The sequence below is a fragment of the Corythoichthys intestinalis genome, chromosome 12 (assembly GCF_030265065.1).
Source record: "Corythoichthys intestinalis isolate RoL2023-P3 chromosome 12, ASM3026506v1, whole genome shotgun sequence".
Taxonomy (NCBI): domain Eukaryota; kingdom Metazoa; phylum Chordata; class Actinopteri; order Syngnathiformes; family Syngnathidae; genus Corythoichthys; species Corythoichthys intestinalis.
In genome coordinates, this window is record NC_080406.1 from 27,346,572 (window position 1) to 27,368,233 (window position 21,662).

Here is a 21,662-nt window from a genome sequence, read left to right on the forward strand (position 1 = left end):
GACTTGGTGCCAGCAAGGCACTTGGACTGGCCAAAAATCTTTCTTTTGCTCAGACAGTGTTCCCTTGGTATAGTGTTCCAATTTAGGGCCAGTCAAATTTGTGTTGCCGAGGGATTTTGAAACCAAGTTAAGCAGAAACAAATGCTTGATTTCTACGAGCTGAAAGGTTTTAGGTTCACATTTTCCACACATACAGTATGTGAAAGAAGCAGTGGTCTGATGGTTGCAGTTATGCTGACGTCAAATGCAATTATCATCACAAAGTTTGATACAACCTACATGCGTGTCTGTGTTGGAGCTAGGTGTATTTATAAGATTTGGCATCTGTCAAATTTCATGAACATTTGCTTGTCAGAGCAAGAACCTGAATGGGTTAGAATGATTGACACTTTTTAGACTGTAGTACAATAACAGACAAAAAAAAAACTGTATACGGTGTGTTAGAAAGTAGAAATATTTTCCCATTCCATGTGATCCCAGATGAAATCGGTGTTTCCTGTCTCATCTTTATGCCCTTTAGAAAGGACCCAGATAGCAAAATATAATTGGAGCGGACATGGGCCAGATGTACTGCAAATTTCAGCCCAACTTCATAAAACGGATCCATCCCAGTGTCTTCTTGAACAATGGCCCAAACTCAATAAGGAGTCACTTGCTGGATCACCAACCAGCTTCAGGCCAGAACTGGTTCAAAGTAGCGGACACGACATTAATGTATGGCCCTTATATGGCACACATGTTTTGGATCAAAGCGTTTTCAGTATTAAATTTGGAGTCCATTTTGTTCAGTTTATAATACTGTAATGTGTTTATATTGCAAATTAAATTTGTCTATTAAAAGTAATAATGACAACACTTCTTTTTTATGTCATTTATTAATGCTAACATATTAATGCAATGCACAACAACATAACAATACAACATTGCTTTTTTCACTAAATATTTTAACTGGAACAAGCAACTCAACGTTAAAGATGACCCATTTTCAGACTGTAAGCAATATATTGTACTGTATTTGTTCAGGTGCTGGAGTAAAGGGGGACCTAATTCATTGACGATGAGAGGGAGTGGTAGATAGTGTCCGAATAATCAGGCAGTTTGGTGATAGAACAGGTGAACGGGCAGGCAGGCGTTTTACCGGACAAGCAGTACAGGATCGAGGGGGGAAAAACACAAAAATGAGCCCAGTATCAGGATTACAAGATTCTTTGTTAGCTGAAAGTCACATACCTGTAGGTGAGTTGTTGATCTGGCGATGATGTGAGGCCAAGGACCGGTTTAAGTAAGCTGCTGACAATGATCAGTGGCACCTGGTCCCAGGCTCACCCATCCGTGCAATCAAGGCGACAATTAAGACAAAACTGTCATAGTGCTGATCCGGGCTGCATCTGGTGCACTGATGTTAGGCGGGTGTGATTGCTATGCGGATCTGGTGAGCTGAGGCCAGATCCGGCACGCAGTCGATTGCTATTGGGGGATTCTTCTGGGCTCTTCTGCAGTTTCGTCGTAATGCCCATCTTGAATGGGTCCCCTTGATGACCTGCTTGAACCTCAATAGACCCTACTCACATGACGTCACAACCACGCCTCCGCGCCATATTGTCCGTCAGCTCGTCGTGTTTACGCATTACCGCTACGTAAATTCCTCCTATTATGGCGTTTTTTTCTGCTCGTTAACATTAATAATCAAAATGGTGAAGGCGTGTGTGGCGGTTGGTTGCAGTAACAGAAAAGATAGACGGAGAGACCGCCATCATTATTTTTTGAATAATATTTATCTGGTACCAAGTGAAAGAAGCTGGCCTCGTCTACGGATCATCAGTTAAACAGGGATGTCCAAACTTTTTGCAAAGGGGGCCAGATTTGGTGTGGTAAAAATGTGGGGGCTACCTTGGCTGATTTACGTAGAACAATATATTTAAACAATTTTTAGCAAGCCCTTCTGTGTGTCACATTTGCTCTATTATTATTATTTTTAATTCACAATTTCAACAATCTCGCCTTTGTGGCATTCTCTTTCGACACTTTGAAAGCACCGGGGCTGCCATGAATTGCACTATAAATTGCACGACAAATTGAAACCATTGAGAATACGGATAAACAATGACGGACAATATGGTGGCCGGATACAGCGACATGTCATTGTGTGACGTGTGTGAGTGGGGTTTATAGGCGGGAATCACATAGCCAGGGTCGGTAAATAGGTAGGTTGCTGCAGGATAGTAATATCAGCTCTTTTCACACATTAAATTAAGCAAACTGCTGCAGAATCTTTTTGCAAACATGCTGTGTGATCCTTGTGCCCTTTGTTAGGAACTTGTATTGGACAATTTTCATATATTGAGCTAAGCATTCAATAAGAGTTTGCATGTGGCTTTCTTGCTTTTTTCAGTCTTGATAACGTCGGACTCTTCTATAGGAGGTTCTTGCGTTTGGTGTTAGAGTCGTACTCACAGACCTATCACTCATCACCAATGATGACTATCCTTAGTAAGTCTGGTCTTGTTAGTCTCTCAGATCACAGAAATGATACAGTGCCTTGCAAAAGTATTCGGCCCCCTTGAATCTTGCAACCTTTCGCCACATTTCAGGCTTCAAACATAAAGATATGAAATTTAATTTTTTTGTCAAGAATCAACAACAAGTGGGACACAATCGTGAAGTGGAACAACATTTATTGGATAATTTAAACTTTTTTAACAAATAAAAAACTAAGAAAGTGGGGCGTGCAATATTATTCGGCCCCTTTACTTTCAGTGCAGCAAACTCACTCCAGAAGTTCAGTGAGGATCTCTGAATGATCCAATGTTGTCCTAAATGACCGATGATGATAAATAGAATCCACCTGTGTGTAATCAAGTCTCCGTATAAATGCACCTGCTCTGTGATAGTCTCAGGGTTCTGTTTAAAGTGCAGAGAGAATTATGAAAACCAAGGAACACACCAGGCAGGTCCGAGATACTGTTGTGGAGAAGTTTAAAGCCGGATTTGGATACAAAAAGATTTCCCAAGCTTTAAACATCTCAAGGAGCACTGTGCAAGCCATCATATTGAAATGGAAGGAGCATCAGACCACTGCAAATCTACCAAGACCCGGCCGTCCTTCCAAACTTTCTTCTCAAACAAGGAGAAAACTGATCAGAGATGCAGCCAAGAGGCCCATGATCACTCTGGATGAACTGCAGAGATCTACAGCTGAGGTGGGAGAGTCTGTCCATAGGACAACAATCAGTCGTACACTGCACAAATCTGGCCTTTGTGGAAGAGTGGCAAGAAGAAAGCCTTTTCTCAAAGATATCCATAAAAAGTCTCGTTTAAAGTTTGCCACAAGCCACCTGGGAGACACACCAAACATGTGGAAGAAGGTGCTCTGGTCAGATGAAACCAAAATTGAACTTTTTGGCCAGAATGCAAAACGATATGTTTGGCATAAAAGCAACACAGCTCATCACCCTGAACACACCATCCCCACTGTCAAACATGGTGGTGGCAGCATCATGGTTTGGGCCTGCTTTTCTTCAGCAGGGACAGGGAAGATGGTTAAAATTGACGGGAAGATGGATGCAGCCAAATACAGGAACATTCTGGAAGAAAACCTGTTGGTATCTGCACAAGACCTGAGACTGGGACGGAGATATATCTTCCAACAGGACAATGATCCAAAACATAAAGCCAAATCTACAATGGAATGGTTCAAAAATAAACGTATCCAGGTGTTAGAATGGCCAAGTCAAAGTCCAGACCTGAATCCAATCGAGAATCTGTGGAAAGAGCTGAAGACTGCTGTTCACAAACACTCTCCATCCAACCTCACTGAGCTCGAGCTGTTTTGCAAGGAAGAATGGGCAAGAATGTCAGTCTCTCGATGTGCAAAACTGATAGAAACATACCCCAAGCGACTTGCAGCTGTAATTGGAGCAAAAGGTGGCGCTACAAAGTATTAACGCAAGGGGGCCAAATAATATTGCACGCCCCACTTTTCAGTTTTTTATTTGTTAAAAACGTTTAAATTATCCAATAAATGTTGTTCCACTTCACGATTGTGTCCCACTTGTTGTTGATTCTTGACAAAAAAATTAAATTTCATATCTTTATGTTTGAAGCCTGAAATGTGGCGAAAGGTTGCAAGATTCAAGGGGGCCGAATACTTTTGCAAGGCACTGTATATACACTATACTCATAGTATTGACGGGTCAGCTTGGCCATGCACTGCGCAAATCCTTCAAGCAGGGGGCCGCCCACATCAAGAGGAGCTATTCATGAACACACGCATGCAGCGAACTAACGATGGATTTCAGTTCAAAAAGTACGAAAGCTGTACCATATACAAACAGGAAGGATTGTCTCAGGAGTGATTTGTTCGAGGATTCAAGGTAATTATTATATTTTTCGTACTATGCATGCATTTTGAAACGTTGTGAAAAAAATGGAGAAATCAGCCGCTAAGGCATTGGCATCATAGTTTGCAATGTTTACGTAAAATAAATGCTACCTGCATGTTTTTTTGCTTTTAACCAAGAATCGGAACAGTTTTACATCCATATCTATAAAGAATTCATGGATTTAAGCATTTATTCACAATAATTTCAACGTAAAAAGCTCTTTGTTGTGGATTTGTGGTAAGGCGGCGCCACAGTGAACTTAAACACGAGCCGCACATTCTACATATTGACGTAAAATATGTTACCTACACGGTTTCTTTTTCTTTTAACCAAGAATCAAGACTGTTTTACATCAATATCTATAAAGAATTCAGGGATTTAAACATTTATTCATAAGAATTTCAACGTAAAAAGTTCTTTGTTGTGGACTTGTGGTAAGGCAGCGCCACAGTGAACTTAAAGACGAGCCGCACATTCGACATATTTAGGTAAAATAAATGCTACCTGCACGTTTTTTTTTTTCCTTTTAACCAAGAATCGAGATTGTTTTACGTCCATATCTTTAAAGACTTCAGGGATTTAAGCGTTTATTTACAAAAATTTTCAACAAAAAAAACTCTGTGATTCCACTCCGTCAGCTTTGACGGCCTCGCCAACAATGCAGGCCCCCTATTTATCGGCCCCGTGCCTTGTGTCTCATCAATTACATTATGAAGTCTATGGTATAGGCTACTGTAGATTCAATCAAATGGGAAAAATGTTCAAAGGCTGCAGAGATCTGATGTCACATTTATACACTCAGGTGTCAGGAACCTTTTAGTCAGAGAGAGCCAAAACCCAACATATTTTAAAATTTGATTCCACAAGAGCCATACAGTGTCACAGTGTGTGTCTATGTAAGTATATAAACAAACGCTGTATATTCTATGTTCTTTTGCCAGCTTGTCCGAGTCCGTTTTGTAAGCACTGTTTTTTTCGTGAACGCATTTGAATGCATTACATGGGAGGCAGAGGGTGGTCACGCTCTGCTTTTACGAGCAGTCGCTGAGTTGCGATTGAAATAAATCTTGAGAAAACGACAAAGAAAGTCTAACACCGTTACTTGGGTTGTTACAATCATTCTGCAGTTGTGCACTCACCACAAGGAAAATAACAAATAGAAACATGGTGTGCCGCGTATATTTCCTGGAATAGGAAACCACAATCAGGGACAACCAGAGGGACGTGTCAGTAACAGTGGCCAAGACAGGCGGAGCCTTTTGGGGTGGTCGTTTCGTGAGTATCGCTCTCCTAGAAGAGGCGACAATTTGACAGTTCAAAAAGTTACGAAAGTGAAGCGTCTGTGTGACTTGGGGTACCACGCGGGTCCCTTTTGTGGTTTAATTTTCCCCTATGTATTTTTTATATACCATAATTTTCGCACTATAAGGCGCACCTGACTATAAGCCGCCAACCACCAAATTTGACACAAAAACGACATTTGTTCATAGATAAGCCGCACTGGACTATAAGCCGCAGCTGTCCTCACTGTATTATGGGATATTTGCACCAAAAGATATTAACTGGTCAACATGCAGCCAATTGGTTCAAAGCTTGATTGCTTCTAGAAGCTTCATTTGGCCATCACTGCTCCCCTGGGGTAGACAGTCAACCTCTGCTGCCACCTGCTGTCAACACTGTTGTCATCCAACATGCCTCCTAGCATGCGTTGCAGCACTACAGATGTAAATAACATTCAAAATTCCTGTTATGTGCTAATTATTTCTTCAGTTACTGTTCCAGTTGTTTCATTAATTGCTACTTATGGTATTTGGTAATACTTTATTTGACAGTGGCACCATAAGACTGTTATTAGACAATCATAATTACGACATGACACTGTCATGAGCAATAATGAATGCTTATAACAGATGTCATTTAGTGTTATCTGGCAAATTAGCTCACTTTTGAATGGATGTAAAAGACCCGAGCTAGACATAAACAAGGTTAGTGACATAATTTGCCGGATGACACCTAATGACATCTGTCATAAGCATTCAGTAATGCCCATGATAGTGTCATGTCACAATTATGACGGTCTTATGATGCCGCTGTCAAATAAAGTGTTACCTTTTAACTAGGGCTGTCAAAATTATCGCGTTAACGGGCGGTAATTATCTTTTTGGTAACACTTTATAAGAACTATCCGTTTTACTAGTCAATAGATCATTAGTAAACTGTTGATAAATGATTTATTGTTGATTTGTGAAGTATTTGTTAACAGTTTGTTAAGCATTTACAGGGTGTTCTTAACCTGAAACACAGTTTGTGTAGAAACGTTTCAAGTTTTTGTGTGTAACGTTTGGCATTTCTATCTTTTCAGGTTAAGAAATGTCGTTCACTTCAAAAGAAAAGGCATTTTGATAAGGCATTTTGTAGGCAGCGCTCATGTTGCACATTTATGAAAATCTGCCATAGAACCAACAAATATTTGTACTTTTCTTTGTATATTTAACCAATAAAACTTATGATCTTCAACATAAAGTGGATATAGTTTTATTAAGATCCATCAACTAGCATGGGTATTTAGGATGGTGTCAACCATATTCGAACACCCTGTAAATGCTTAACAAACAATACTTCACAAATCAACAATAAATCATATATCAACAGTTTACTAATGAGCTATTAACTAGTAAAACGGATAGTTATTATAAAGTGTTACCAATTTTTTAAATTTATCACGTTAAAATATTTGATGCAATTAACGCACAAATGCCCCGCTCAAACAGATTAAAATGACATCACAGTGAAATGTGTACTTGTTGTGTTTTTCGGAGTTTTGGCGCCCTCTGCTGGCGCTTGGTTGCGACTGATTTTATAGTGTTCAGCACCCAGGAGCATTGTGTAGTAATTATTGACATCAACACTGGCGGGCTACTAGTTTATTTTTTGAATGAAAATTTTACAAATTTTATTAAAACGAATACATGAAGAGGGGTTTTAATATAAAATTTCTATAACTTGTACTAACATTTATCTTTTAGGAAACTACAAGTCTTTATATCCATGGATCGCTTTAAGAGAATGTTAAAAATGTAAATGTTGATTTATTGTTATGATAAACTAATACAGTACTTATGTACCATATGTTGAATGTATATCCATCTTGTGTCTTATCTTTCCATTCCAACAATAATTTACAGAAAAATATAGCATATTTTATAGATGGTTTGAATTGCGATTAATTGCGATTAATTACGATTAATTAATTTTTAAGCTGTAATTAACTCGATTAAAAATTTTAATCGTTTGACACCCCTACTATTAACCCAAATAAATCAACAAATAAGCCACATTGGACTATAAGCCACAGGATTTAAAGTGAAGGAAAAAAGTAGCGGTTTATAGTCTGAAAATTACTCCAGTTCACTCAGCATTGAGTCGGGAGGGGCCGACCCCGCCATTGGCTGAGTGGTTACTTAAAGCATGAGGTGATCTGGGGTGATTATGTTAAACAGGCTTCAATTTAAATTTTGTGGTCTAAAGACACGGTCTTAAGCTACGTTCACACTGCAGGTCAAATCTAATATCTTTGCCTACATGTATGTGATTTTTTTTTTTTCATGCAGATTCAACAGTCCAAATCCTGATTTTTTTTTTTTTTTCCAAATCCAACTTGGGCTTATTCATATGTGGATATATATTAGATATTTATCTGACGTCTTTGCAGTATGAACGCGATCTGTATTAATGGGACTTATACGTCATCAACAAAAACATCATAATTGTTTGACAAAACAAACAATATACGCAAACAAGCAATGGCAAACGAAATTGCCATAAAAATCTTTTCCTTCTTGATGCCATACATGAAGCTATCAGGTTAAGAAAATGTTTGCTCTGGTAGCATAAAATCCTCAAAATTGCCACAAAAGACTTCCGAAGGGACCATATTTTCTTCCATTAACCGTTCATAGGTGTTACGTTACGGATGCATTCTGATTATCTATGGTCAGATTTTTTTTTCTTTTTTTCTACATTAAAAAATCAGGATCCTCCAAAAAAATCCGAATTGGACATGACATCCTGCGGTGTGAACATAGCCTGGTATGAATTTGTGGTTGGAGTGTTTTACATGGTGTGTATAATCTATCAAAAGTTCAGTGCTGGAGTCACAGTAACTTCTGCGTGTCTAAATTTTTTCATGACTAAGCTTGATAGTAAAAGGGGAACTATATTGGAGAAATATCTCTTTAAGAGTACTTAAAGAGCCTTGTTATTGCGCCTTCTCTGCAAACTGTCAACGACAAAATTATTTACTTTCATAACTGCTTGCCAATGTCTGCTACATGTTCCCCAAGATATAAATGCCAAACTACTCTGCTATGCATCACCCACACTATTGTATGCACTGATAGTGATTTATGTTTAGGTTTTTTTCTGTCATCCAAATATTCTGTAAATTGCCCTCAAGAGCTCCCACTCCACCAGTTTGGCTAGTTATGCTCATTAAAAGGTTATTTGGTTGTTGGGGGGGAACATTAGTGGTTCCACTTGGGCTGAACCATAAAGTCAAGACAATCAGCAGTTTGACGCGACAGACCACAAAATATATATTATTTCCACCAACCACAGTGTGCGTGCTGCTGAAGTAATGCAATAAGCACATGTGCATGGATGTTCTACTAATGTACGATTCTGTAATTGGTGCAGTCAGTATAAAAATACTATGAATGTGAAGATTGTTAGTAGCTCTGCAACTTTTTACAGAATTTACTTTTGTTTAAAACCCTACAAATGCTCATAAATGTTGTTTTAGTCATTCTATTTACAGTACAGTACTCTCATTTGGCATACCAAATCTTGGAGGCAGTGTGTATCACAGTGAAGCTCAAAAGTGGTACATGTCAATAAGTAGCAAAACAAATGTGAGCAGGTCAAGTCCGAAATTTTGCGGGCCCCTCCAGACAACCGGCAAAGCTTGGGGGTGGGGGGCTGTTAAAACTATGACCTTACTATGATCAAGTGGGGGCCTGGGGGGTCATACGCCCAACCCCCCCGGTGACCGAAAATATCATTGCATGTAATTGATTTTCCCAATATATGAATTTAAAATTAAGACTTTGCCGGTAAAATGTTGTCTATAAAAGTTGTAAAGCAAAAAAACAAACAAAAATGAATGAAATGAACAAAAAATAAATAATTTTGTAATGGGTCAAAATTGATTGAACAGATACTGTGACTGTTACCTGACAGACGGTCATTTGCTTGGTTTAGCCAAAACCACCTGAGGACAGAAGAAACAAGATGGAAATACGTTTTTTTGTTTGTCTGTTTTTTTTTAAACCTAAGCTTTCAAAAGCGACAACAACTACAGAGCGTGAACCAACGATTGAAGATGTAGACCATGAAACGCCGGAAAGCATCGCCAAAATGGTGAGCGAAGTTTCAGTTTGTCCCACTAAAGACGCTAATTGTACAACACAGCCACAACTGGCCGTACCATATTCAGTGAATGCCGCCTTGGCCAAAAGCACAGATGTCCTAAGCAGCCTGATTTAGAATTCCCCCTGAAAAATGATGGGAAACAAAAACGCTCATTTTCAATGTATGACTATAAAAATTCCTGTCTAGAATATTCAGTCAAAAATGATGCCGTCTCCTGTTTTGCCTGCCGCCATTTTCAAACTCACCATGGTGAGGATTCTTTCGCAAGGGTGTGTGACTGGAAAAGCTTGGCACTGAATTGGATATCTCCGCAGAACGCAAAAATCGGCATTTACGTCTCCTCAGAAAAACACGTGCGCTCACACGCACCATCACACACTTAGCTGGGATGTGTGTATTTCAGAGCATATGCTAAGCTACTAACTGAGTATATATTTTGTAAGTTAATTTTTATTGCTGACACAGGGTCCCTGCCTTTCAGGGTCATCAACATGTTTTGCTCCCTGATCCACAAAAGTTAAACTCCGCCTATGTATATTACAGCTGTGCGCATCATCTTAGCTTTCTGTTTGACCCTACTCTTGTCCAACTACGCCTACTGTACATTACACCTGCAAAAGGGCCCCTTTGAGCTCTGGGTGCGGTCGACCCCCCAGCAGCCCCCTAAATTCCACCCCTGACAGTAATCTTAAAATGAACAAATTAACACACCTTGAGGTATTTAACTGCGTTGTGATAGAAATCTTATTTACTGTAAAAATCGACGGAAATCTTATTTACTGTAAAAATCAACAAAAAAAACTTTGTAATACAAAACACTCGTAATACAGTGATCCCTCGCTACTTCGCGCTTCAAACTTCGCGCCTCAGTCAATCGCGGATTTTTTTTTTTCAATTGAAAAAAAAAACAAAAAAAACAGATGAGCTGTCCAGAGCCGATCGTGTACTCTCACACCCTCCCTCCCTCAGCCAGTGAGTGCACTGGAGTATCTTATTAAAGTTAACAATGATTGACAGACTTTGATGTTTGATTTTACTAGAGAAGCGAGCTTCAAAGCGCCGCATGCGTCAATCATCGTTTAACTTGTTAAACAGTTGCTGTGACAACTCATTGTGTATAAATGAGCAGCTTGAGCGGATTTGAGTGGACTCACTCAATGAAACATTCAATAAAGCCAAGCATTTTCTACTTTATTCTTGTTTGAAAATAATTTGGTGGGACAGTAACATGTTTAGAACTTTCATAATTATTGCATTTGAAGTGCTTAAAAACCATTTATTAATATATACAGTGGGGAGAACAAGTATTTGATACACTGCCAATGAGGGCGCGACTTTGCGGTTTTTCACTTATCGTGGCCGGTTCTGGACCCCATTAACCGTGAAAAACGAGGGATCACTGTAAATGTCAAATTGCCCATTTTAACCTTTTTTAAATTTTGTTTTTTTCTCTTAAAAGGTTTTAACCCACACTTGTGATCTCTGGCCTTGTTTGGTCCTGTCAGGCTGCCAAGACTTGACAATGGATATGTCTTTAATCCGCTATGAGGCCTCTGTGAATTTTCACTCAGGCTCCCACAAACAATTATTTTTGGAACCAACCAATCACAAATTATTTTTTGAATTGGTCAACTAATTGGCTCATATATAAATTAGGTTATTTAGGGCTATAGTCTGGTCTTAATATTTTACCATTAAACGCGCATTCAAACTAACGTTCTGCTTTCATCGAGAACTAGAGAGGAAGAGGATTCTGACTTTTTTCTAAATCTTACTGGCTCAAATTGAGGCAGAGGTGGTACCATACCTGACCATCCACAATGATGTGCATGTATTCTGTAAATTCAATTGACTCACTTTAAAGAATTTTTTATTTTTATTTTTTACAGACAATATACTTTAAGAGCGCCAATAAGAATTTAACTATTATGTTAAAGCATTCATCAATTACTAGTATAACTACACACATTCACAAATAATAACTATAAATTGAATGTACACTTTCAGCCTCCTCTTTTTAATTCTATACACCCTTCTCATGCCTTGTATTCCAAAGCCCCCTGGTCTTGTCCATCAATGCCCACCTTACAGTTAGTGATGCACCGGTACCATTTTTTGGCCCAGATACCGATACCACTTCATTTGAAATATATTTATAAATAAAGATCTACATACTTAGATGTGAAATCATTGTTCTCGTGGCTTTGTCAGGCTACTGCTTACCATTGTGAAACAGGAATAAGACTAATACTGTACAAAGTGAATCCAGTAGAACTTTTTATTACATAACTGGTATGGGTGACAATAGTTATAAAAACCTTTGGCTTTGTAAGGCCAAAATAGAGCTAAATTCGTGAAATTAAAACATGTATAATACTAGCCGAACAGTGAGAAAGTAAAAATACAATGAATGAAATGAATAAACTTTTTTAAACTCTGAGTTTTGGCTCTCAAAGGGCAAACAGTGCAACTTTCTTGAAATTATGAGAAATAACATTGATCAAAGCATTCTGTCTCTCTATTCGCCTCCCTCTTTGTACACCAGCAGCAACATAACTCCATCTATAGCTACGCACAAATGCAAACAGCGAACGAGAGAGACTTTCTCTCTGACACACACACACACACACACACCCTTAGCCACTTAGCTTAGCTTACTTTGCTTACTTCTACAGCACTTTTAAATAGGCTTGCCACCCATCCTTTGAAATAAGGAATCGTTCCGAATTCGGAATTAAATGTTGCGTTCCGTATTGAACCAATACGTAATATGTATAAATAGATACATTTCTTTGCAATTTAGGAGTTTTGGGGATGTCCCTTTTTTTTCGTCGCAAAGGGGGCGTCCCTTGTTTCTATTTCTTAAAAGTGGCAATCCTACTTTTGAAACAGGTCTCACATTACTGTGGCATTTCTTTCAGTAAAAGACAATAAAAGTAAAGTAGACGAAGTGAACTGACCAGGATTTGTTGCTCCAGCCCAGTCTTCTTCCTCTGGATAGCAGTCCTGCTGTTGCAGCCTCAAACTCTTTGTGTTCGTTCACATGTTTCGTCTTCAAATGTTTTACCAGGTTCGAGATATTGAAACTGGCCGATTTAACTCCACCTCTCGAAGCTTTCAGGCCGCAAATCTTGCAGGCAGCCATTGTACTCGACGGAGATCTTTCTATACAGTAATATTTCCAGACCGCCGACATTTTCCTCTCCTAGTTTGTTTGTTTTTCCTCCATATGAAAAAGCTGCACCGGTATTGGTTAAGAGCGGCTATTGGCCCGCTGTCATTGGTCTAGAGCAGGTCAATAGCGATAGCTGCTTGGCATGCAAAGTGATAACGTTTGATCACACAACAAAGAAGTGTAGTGAGCATCAGGAGAAAAGGCTGCGGTCAAGTGTTATAATACTGGACCAGTAAACGGTATCGGCGCCCTATTTGTTGGTACTCACCGATTCCACTATTTTAGTGCTGGATCAGCCCCCTCGCCGATACTGGTATTGATGCAGCTTACAATAGACATCTAAGTGTATCTCCTTTAATTCATTGTGCAGAGGTGTCTTCAGCTTATACAAAATAATTTCTTTTATATTAAATATTTTTGTATTTATTATCATAGAGACATAAAGAGTGATAGTGTTTTCAATCATACATTGCAATTTTGAGTGCAAGGCTTAGCTCAGCAGATTCTGAAGTCACAAGCCACAGAAGCGCCTCCTCCAGGGATTTGGTCTGAATTTAAATTATTCAGTAAAACCAAGCTGTTGTAGTGGTGATACAGTTGGTATAAAAATTTGTTTTAAAAAGTTTCAATCGCGTGCACATTGGCTTTGCGTTGTTATTTTCCTGAGTGGAAACCTTTAACTTTTAATGTCCTGAGGCTTTTTTGGCCGTTTTGTTTAAATACTTGCAAAAAAAAATAAAAATAACAAGCAGTATTTACCTGTTTCTACCATACTCCATGGAAAATCAGGACTACGATAGTACCAACTAGCTGAGAAAAAACACAAGTCAATCTGTTTCTTCTTCAGTAGTTTCTTCAGGTCTCTCCGCTGCACTGCTGTTGTGGCGCGAAACCGCATCTGCAATATATAGCTGGCGCAGTACGACATCAATCGGTCAGTCAACACATCTGAAATTTTCTGTTGAGCGATATCAATTGCTCAGGCTTGGGGCGGCACAAAATTTTGAATGCAGAAAAAAACGTTGGTATACAATATCTCCTGACGATTTATTAATTATCCCCCCAAAAATTATCAATTTGAATCGTGGCTGTCCTAGGGTTCACGTCACCAAAACGTTTCATTTAACAGCTTAAATTATTTGGTCACAATACTATCAGATGCTGTTAGTGATGTTGGCTTGACCTACCGCGCGCAGCATCAAAACATTTTACCCCCTTAAAACGTGTAATGTCTGATCCCATCATCTTGTACGTCGTTTAAAATTTAGTGTCATTGTCCACTTTGGGACTTGTAAAGAGTATATGATAAGTGTCGGGGCAGCAATATGGCCTTTTATTCTAAACAGACTAGGCTTCAAAGAATAATGCCTCTCATGACCTACCAGAATTTTTAACTCGGCCTGCTCGACAAAGTTGTAGCAATGAAAGTTCATTTACTCTGAAAAGTCTTTTACTGTAAATTAATCAAAAAATCCCATATGTTAATCAAAAAATATCATAATCTGTGGACACATTTAAATTGATAAAATTATCCTTTTAAAACGTGCAGACACACGCTCGTGAGGTCACGCTGCAGGCAAAATGTTTTGTTCCATCCAGCATTTCACAGGCCATTGCTGCATTTGATGAACAACAGTATGTTTGATCAACACCGACAGTGCGTGTCAAGTCATATCCGCACGAAAACAGGGTTGAACATTTGACTGCAGGCAGGATGGCAAAGATTTATCTTTAAATGATTTAGCTGGTTAATGTGTCAAATTTAATGAACGATAATTACAAGTCAACGGAATTATCTTGAAAGTGTTAGTGATTTTCCACTCAATGTCTTGAAGTTATTAATACACCCTGTCAGTATTCTCCGACTCAGCTGACAATATAATGCATGATGCTGACTGGTTACAATGGTTTTACCCTCACACTGATTAAGAAGATCCAACACAAACGTGTTCAACCTCTTCCAATAAATAAGTTACGCTCATTTATTGGAAGAGGTTGAACACTAATTGCAAATACCGCTCATTTTCAATTAATACTGCTGGACCACAAAAATGCTTCATTCTGTTGTTGAGGTGGTGTATAATGCACCAGCCTGATTAATACTGTGTTTAATTTTAAAATTTAACAAAACATTTTGCATTTTACATCTTTTCTCTCTGTATATTGATTTACTTAGTCTTAAGTGTGGAAAAGGTAACTGGACTTTTTTTTTTTGGGGGGGGGGGGGGGGGGGATTAAAGAAATCCAATGTAACTCAAGCAACTATGCTATGAAGCTATTGCTATGTATGTATTTACACTGAGGAAAGTAAGAATTTGAACACCCTGCGATTTTGCAAGTTCTCCCAATTAGAAATTATGGGTGGATCTGAAATTTTCATGGTAGGTGCTTTTCCATTGTGAGAGATCTAAAAAAAAAAAAAAAAAGAAAGAAATCGCAGTGTATGATTATTTAACAATTTATTGGTATTACACTGCTACACATACAGTGGGGCAAATAAGTATTTAGTCAACCACTAATTGTGTTCTCCCACTTGAAAATATTAGAGAGGCCTGTAATTGTCAACATGGGTAAACCTCAACCATGAGAGACAATGTGGGAAAAAAACAGAAAATCACATCGTTTGATTTTTAAAGAATTTATTTGCAAATCATAGTGGAAAATAAGTATTTGGTCTATACCAAAAGTTCATCTCAATACTTTGTTACATACCCTTTGTTGGCAATAACGGAGGCCAAACGTTTTCTGTAACTATTCACATGCTTTTCACACACTGTTGCTGGTATTTTGGCTCATTCTTCCATCCAAATCTTCTCTAGAGCAGTGATGTTTTGGGGCTGTCGTTGGGCATCAGGACATTCAACTCCTTCCTCACCCCGTGGCGTCAAAATGATAATAAGAACGGGGAGCAAAAATCCCAGAACCACACGGGGGACCTAGTGAATGACCTACTGAGACCTGGGACCACAGTAAAAAAGGCACACAGTAACACAATGCGCCGCCAGGGACTCAAATCCTGCACTGCTAGACGTGTCCCCCTGCTGAAGAAAGTACATGTCCGGGCCCGTCTGCGGTTCGATAGAGAGCATTTGGATGATCCAGAAGAGGACTGGGAGAATGTGTTATGGTCAGATGAAACCAAAATAGAACTTTTTGGTAGAAACACAGGTTCTCTTGTTTGGAACAAAAAGAATACTGAATTGCACCATACCCACTGTGAAGCATGGGGGTGGAAACCTCATGCTTTGGGGCTGTTTTTCCTGCATAGGGACCAAGACGACTGATCTGTGTAAAGGAAAGAATGAATGGGGCCATGTGTCGAGAGATTTTGAGTGAAAATCTCCTTCCATCAGCAGGGGCAATGAAGATGAGACGTGGCTGGGTTTTTCAGCATGACAATGATCCCAAACACACAGCCAGGGCAACAAAGGAGTGGCTTCGTAAGAAGCATTTCAAGGTCCTGGAGCGGCCTAGCCTGTCTCCAGGTCTCAACCCCATAGAAAATCTGCGGAGGGAGTTGAAAGTCCGCATTGCCCAACGACAGCCCCCAAATATCACTACTCTAGAGGAGTTCTACATGGAGGAATGGGCCAAAATACCAGCAACAGTGTGTGAAAAGCTTCTGAAGAGTTACAGAAAACGTTTGGCCTCCATTATTGCCAACAAAGGGTACATAACAAAGTATTGAGATGAACTTTTGGTATTGACTAAATACTTATCAGTGTTTAAATTAGGGATGTCCCGATCCAGGTATTTGCACTTCTGATCCGATACCGATATTGTTTTGCATTTCCGATCCGATACCGATACTGGCCGATACCGATACCGGCCTCTGTGAGCATGTATTAAAGTTTAGTTATTTAGCCTCCTTACTTAGTTGTCAGACTCATGTTGAAAACGGTTTTAGTAGTCTTGATAACAACTTGCCAGCTGAATTAGGTGAGTTGGAATAACACATAACGGTTGGTAACAAGAAACTGACCTGTTTATTAAATGATAAACACAAAACATTATAAGTAACAAACAGAAATGACATATTCAGACAGTAAAACATGCTAATAATATTGTAAACTGTCTTAAAAAAGCAAAACATACAAACAACCTCAAACTATTAACCATTACACACACCCTTTGATTTGCTTGCCCAGCCCGAAAAACCAAATTTTATGTTTTATTTGTAGGCACGAGCCCGTAAAAAACAAAATTTTATGCTTTATTTGTGAGGACTCAGGAGTGATGCGTGGTTACGTTTTGTGTGATCACGTTTGGTGACGCCAGTGCATATATGCATAATGATAACAAATTATAGCCGGTCTTTTGTAACAAATTCTCCCAGTTAAACAAGACTGTAAGATGGATATTCAATAAACATTTATATATTTTATATTTGCATGTGTGTTCTAACAGGTGGATAGTGGATTTGACATTTTAATCTCGAGTTGGCAGAAAAAAAAAAACGCAAGTTTTCTCAATGTTTAAATACTCTACATATTTTTATCATTATAAATGCATTTACACAGCGAAATAACGCTGGAAAAGTACATACATACATACATACATCGTTTTAGTATAAATATATGAATATATATTTTTTGAAAAAAGTCTGCCCGATGCGTCTAAATCCCACTTTACTCACGAGAGATAATGGCTCGTCATCCAGAATGATTCCTTCGGCAATGACTCTTCCCTGGGCTTTGGGACTGTCAAGTGCCAGTTTGTCACGCATAGCAAAAGTTTCTGCCAGTGTTCGTTGCGTATGACCTTTCTTTCTGTCTTCGGTTTTCTCCTTATACTCCTCGTATACTCCTCATACTCCTTGTATTGCTTGTGGTGGTATTTCGATAAATGCTTGATTAGTTTGGTTGTATTAACACTTCTTACAGCTTTACCACCTCGCTTGACTTTATCGTGGCATATGTTGCACTCTGCCTCTTCGTCTTTGTCGTCCTTTAAAGTGAAATAATCCCACACTGCTTACATTTTTACCGATAGTCTCTCAGTCAATTGGGACACGGTAATGTAGTGTGTTGAAGGTGTGCATAAAATGCGGACCGGATTTTAGGGAAACCGAAGCAAAAACTGGAATGGATTATGTAAGTCGGTGCACTGGAAAACCCGGTTCGGACTTAAAAAAAAAAAACTGGATCGGAAGTCTGGATCGGAATTTTTCCGTGTCGGCCGATCCGATACCGATACGCATTTTTTTGCTCATATCGGCGTCCGATCCGATCCAGATATCGGATCGCGACATCTCTAGTTTAAATACTTATTTGCACCAGTATAATACAAATAAATTGTAAAAAAAAAAAAAAAAAAAACGCTGTCATTTCTGGGTTTTTTTTAGATTGTCTCTCTCAGTGTACAAGCAAGAAAATTTGAGACCCGCCCATCATTTCTAAGTGTGAGAACTCGCAGGGTGTTCAAATACTTAATTTTCTCACTGTATATTAGGCCTGAACGATATATCGTTTAAACATCGCCATCGCGATGTGCGCATGTGCAATAGTCCCATCGCAAGGACGTGCGATAGTTTTTTAATTTCATTTTTTTTAATCCACAAACGTTTGTTTTGAGGAAGGAGAGTGAAAAAAAAGCGCACAGTTTCTCTTTCTCTCCAGCAAGTCATCGGCTCCTCCCCCTCCCCCTGCAACAGCGGAGTGGAAGGAGGAGGGGCCGAACAGCAGAGCGGAGGGAGGAGGGCCCGTTCTCAAAGTGAAAGCAAGCAATCAACACGTTGGAGGAGCAAGGAAGACTGTATCCAAAAGGAGTTTTGGAAGTATTTTGGCAAGAACAAGACTATAAGGGACAAAAAACAGCCCTGTCGACAGTGCCTCGCCATGGTTGCCTCAACAAGAAGTAATCTGTCAAACATGTGGGACCATTTAAAACGCAGGTATCTATGCATTCCTGCTACGAGCTCCCCATCAGAGGCTTTTTAGCACAGGTGGGAACATTGTTACGTGCCAACGTTATTGTCTCAAGCCTGCTATAGTGGATAAACTAATAGTCTTGGCCAAAAACCTATGAGACCCAGTTGAGAATTGCTGAGCAAGGAAGGTGGACGATATGCAGACAAATACATAACACAGCTGAAGGAATGTCTTTTCTTCTTTTAATGTGACAGCTATCAGGAAGGCAGGAAATTTGGGAGTTAAAATGGTTCTGTTATTCATCACAGTTATTTGCAGTTATTCAGTTCAATTATTTACAAGTTCAATTGAGTTTGTTTCTTTTATATTTAAATTTATTGTAAACCGTATTTATCAAATAACTATATATAGTACAGCTGCACATAAAGTTTTGATACTTAATATTTTTGTTGAAATATTTTTACAACTTTGTTGCCGTTTTGCAGTTTTATATTGTTATATTTTGTGTAAACAACTCAGGGGACTAATGCACTTGCACTTTTATTAGTCAGATTTAATATTTCAGTTCAAATATGTTGACAACTTTGTTGTTTAACTGAGGTTTTTATGTATTGTTATAGTTTGTGAACTCTTTTGTCATATTTAATATTTTTGTTCAAATATGTTGACAACTTTGTTGTTTTACTGAGGTTTTTATTTATTGTTATAGTTTGTGAACAACTCTTTTATTTGTCATATTTAATATTTTTGTTCAAATATGTTGACAACTTTGTTGTTTTACTGAGGTTTTTATTTATTGTTATAGTTTGTGAACAACTCTTTTATTTGTCACATTTAATATTTTTGTTCAAATATGTTGACAACTTTATTTTACAGAAGTTTTTATTTGTTATACTTTGTCAAAAACTAAGGGGACTAATGCACCTGCTCTTTTATTTATCATTTAATGTATTTGCTGCTGTTGAAGTGTAAAATATTGTATTCAATAAATGATCTATTTTGTGCAGACATGACTTCCTGGATACCTTCATACAGAAATCTTCATCATTAACAAATTAAACGGTATTATATGAATACACTGTGGTCACGGTGTGTTATGTAAAGTATTTCCAAACAGCTATTCAAGTCATTTAGTGAAAATTTCTTTAAAAAAGATAGATCTTTTTTTTTTTAATATCGCAATATAATATCGCAATATATTGCAAACCTAAAAAAAATCGCGACAATAGTTTTTTCCAATATCGTTCAGGCCTACTGTATATGATGTTTGACACTTTGCAGGGAAATATATCAATTTCTCTCTCTGTATCTCTTACACAAAACATTCATAGTACCATTTAAAAACAAAAAAGAAAAAAAAAAAGTACAGCATTCCACGTGTTATACTGCATTTAATGCAATAATATTTAAAATGGTGTGTCTAGTGAAATACAGAAATCAGTTATCACGCCATTTATGCAATCTTGTTTTCATTTTATTAAAGTATACATTATGTACAGTAATAAGTTATATATACAGTCTTTGTTTAATGAAATTTTCATTCCACATGTTCTGCTATACTACCGTTACAGCTAAAGTAAGCCATCTTATTCCCTGTCTCTTCAGGACTAATAGATAACAAAAAGGATGTTTAAAAAAAAAACCCAAAAAAAAACAGCTATGGGGACCACTTCAGTTTAATTCAGTCCAACAATTAGATCATTTACGAACAGCTCAGCAAACAGTACCATAAAAAATGTTCAGCCTGTTTTGAATTAAACTTGAGTTCACGAGACACTGGATCTCAAACAAAGCAATATACAGAGTCTTGAGTTTGAGGTTTTAATTTACTGGATTGCTGTTACAAAATAAATGAATACATGCACATGAGTTCATTTAGGATCATGGAGTCCAGCCCCAGTAATGTAAAATAGAAAATAAAAAGATGTTCAAAAGTGGGCTTACACTTTGGCTTATTCACTGACAGTATTCTGATGAATCAGATCAAGCATTGTTTTTTATTTGTATCCTTGTAGGATTCAATTCCATCTCTACAGTATTTACTCAACAATAGGTAAACAGGCTTTTTGTTCTCAAAATGGTCCCATGGGGGAACAGGGAGCTTGAATTATGTGTCAACAGGATTGACTGAACCACAAAGCCTGAGTTTATTTAAGTTTAAAAAGAGGCTATTGTGCAACACTCGAGCACTTTTGTGTGCTGGGTAGCTTTACACAACACAATTTAAAAATAATTATTTTGTCTGCTTTCAGTTTGAGTCTGTTTTTGTCCTCTAACACGCCAATGCTGTGTAACCGATGGGACAAAATAACACCAGTTTATACGTTTTCATTTATATGATATCTTGTTAACGCTCCTGAGGGCAGTTAGTCACGCCTCTGCAGCGGCTCCATATTTTTACAACTTTTTTTTTTACTGGATTTTCAATGGCTAAGTGGCCCTAAATGCTTTATTAGGTGGTGGGAATCACAGGCACTTTGCACCCACTGTATAAACGATAACACTTATGGGAAGCATTAAGGTGCAAAGGAAAGGAAAAGTTAGGAAGGGGGTGTGGGTGTTGCGTTGGGGTCACAGACATGGTGGCTGAAGAGGAAATACAGTGCCCTCCATAATTATTGGCACCCCTGAAAAAGTTGTGTTTTTTAGCTTCTAATAATTATTTTTTTAATTCAAATAATATGGGACCTTAATGGAAAAAAAGAGAAAAATCTAACCTTCAATACAAGTGCATTCATTCAGTGGGGAAAAAAATCCCACATAAAGAAAAAATTATTTGACATCAAATAATGTGTGTCACAATTA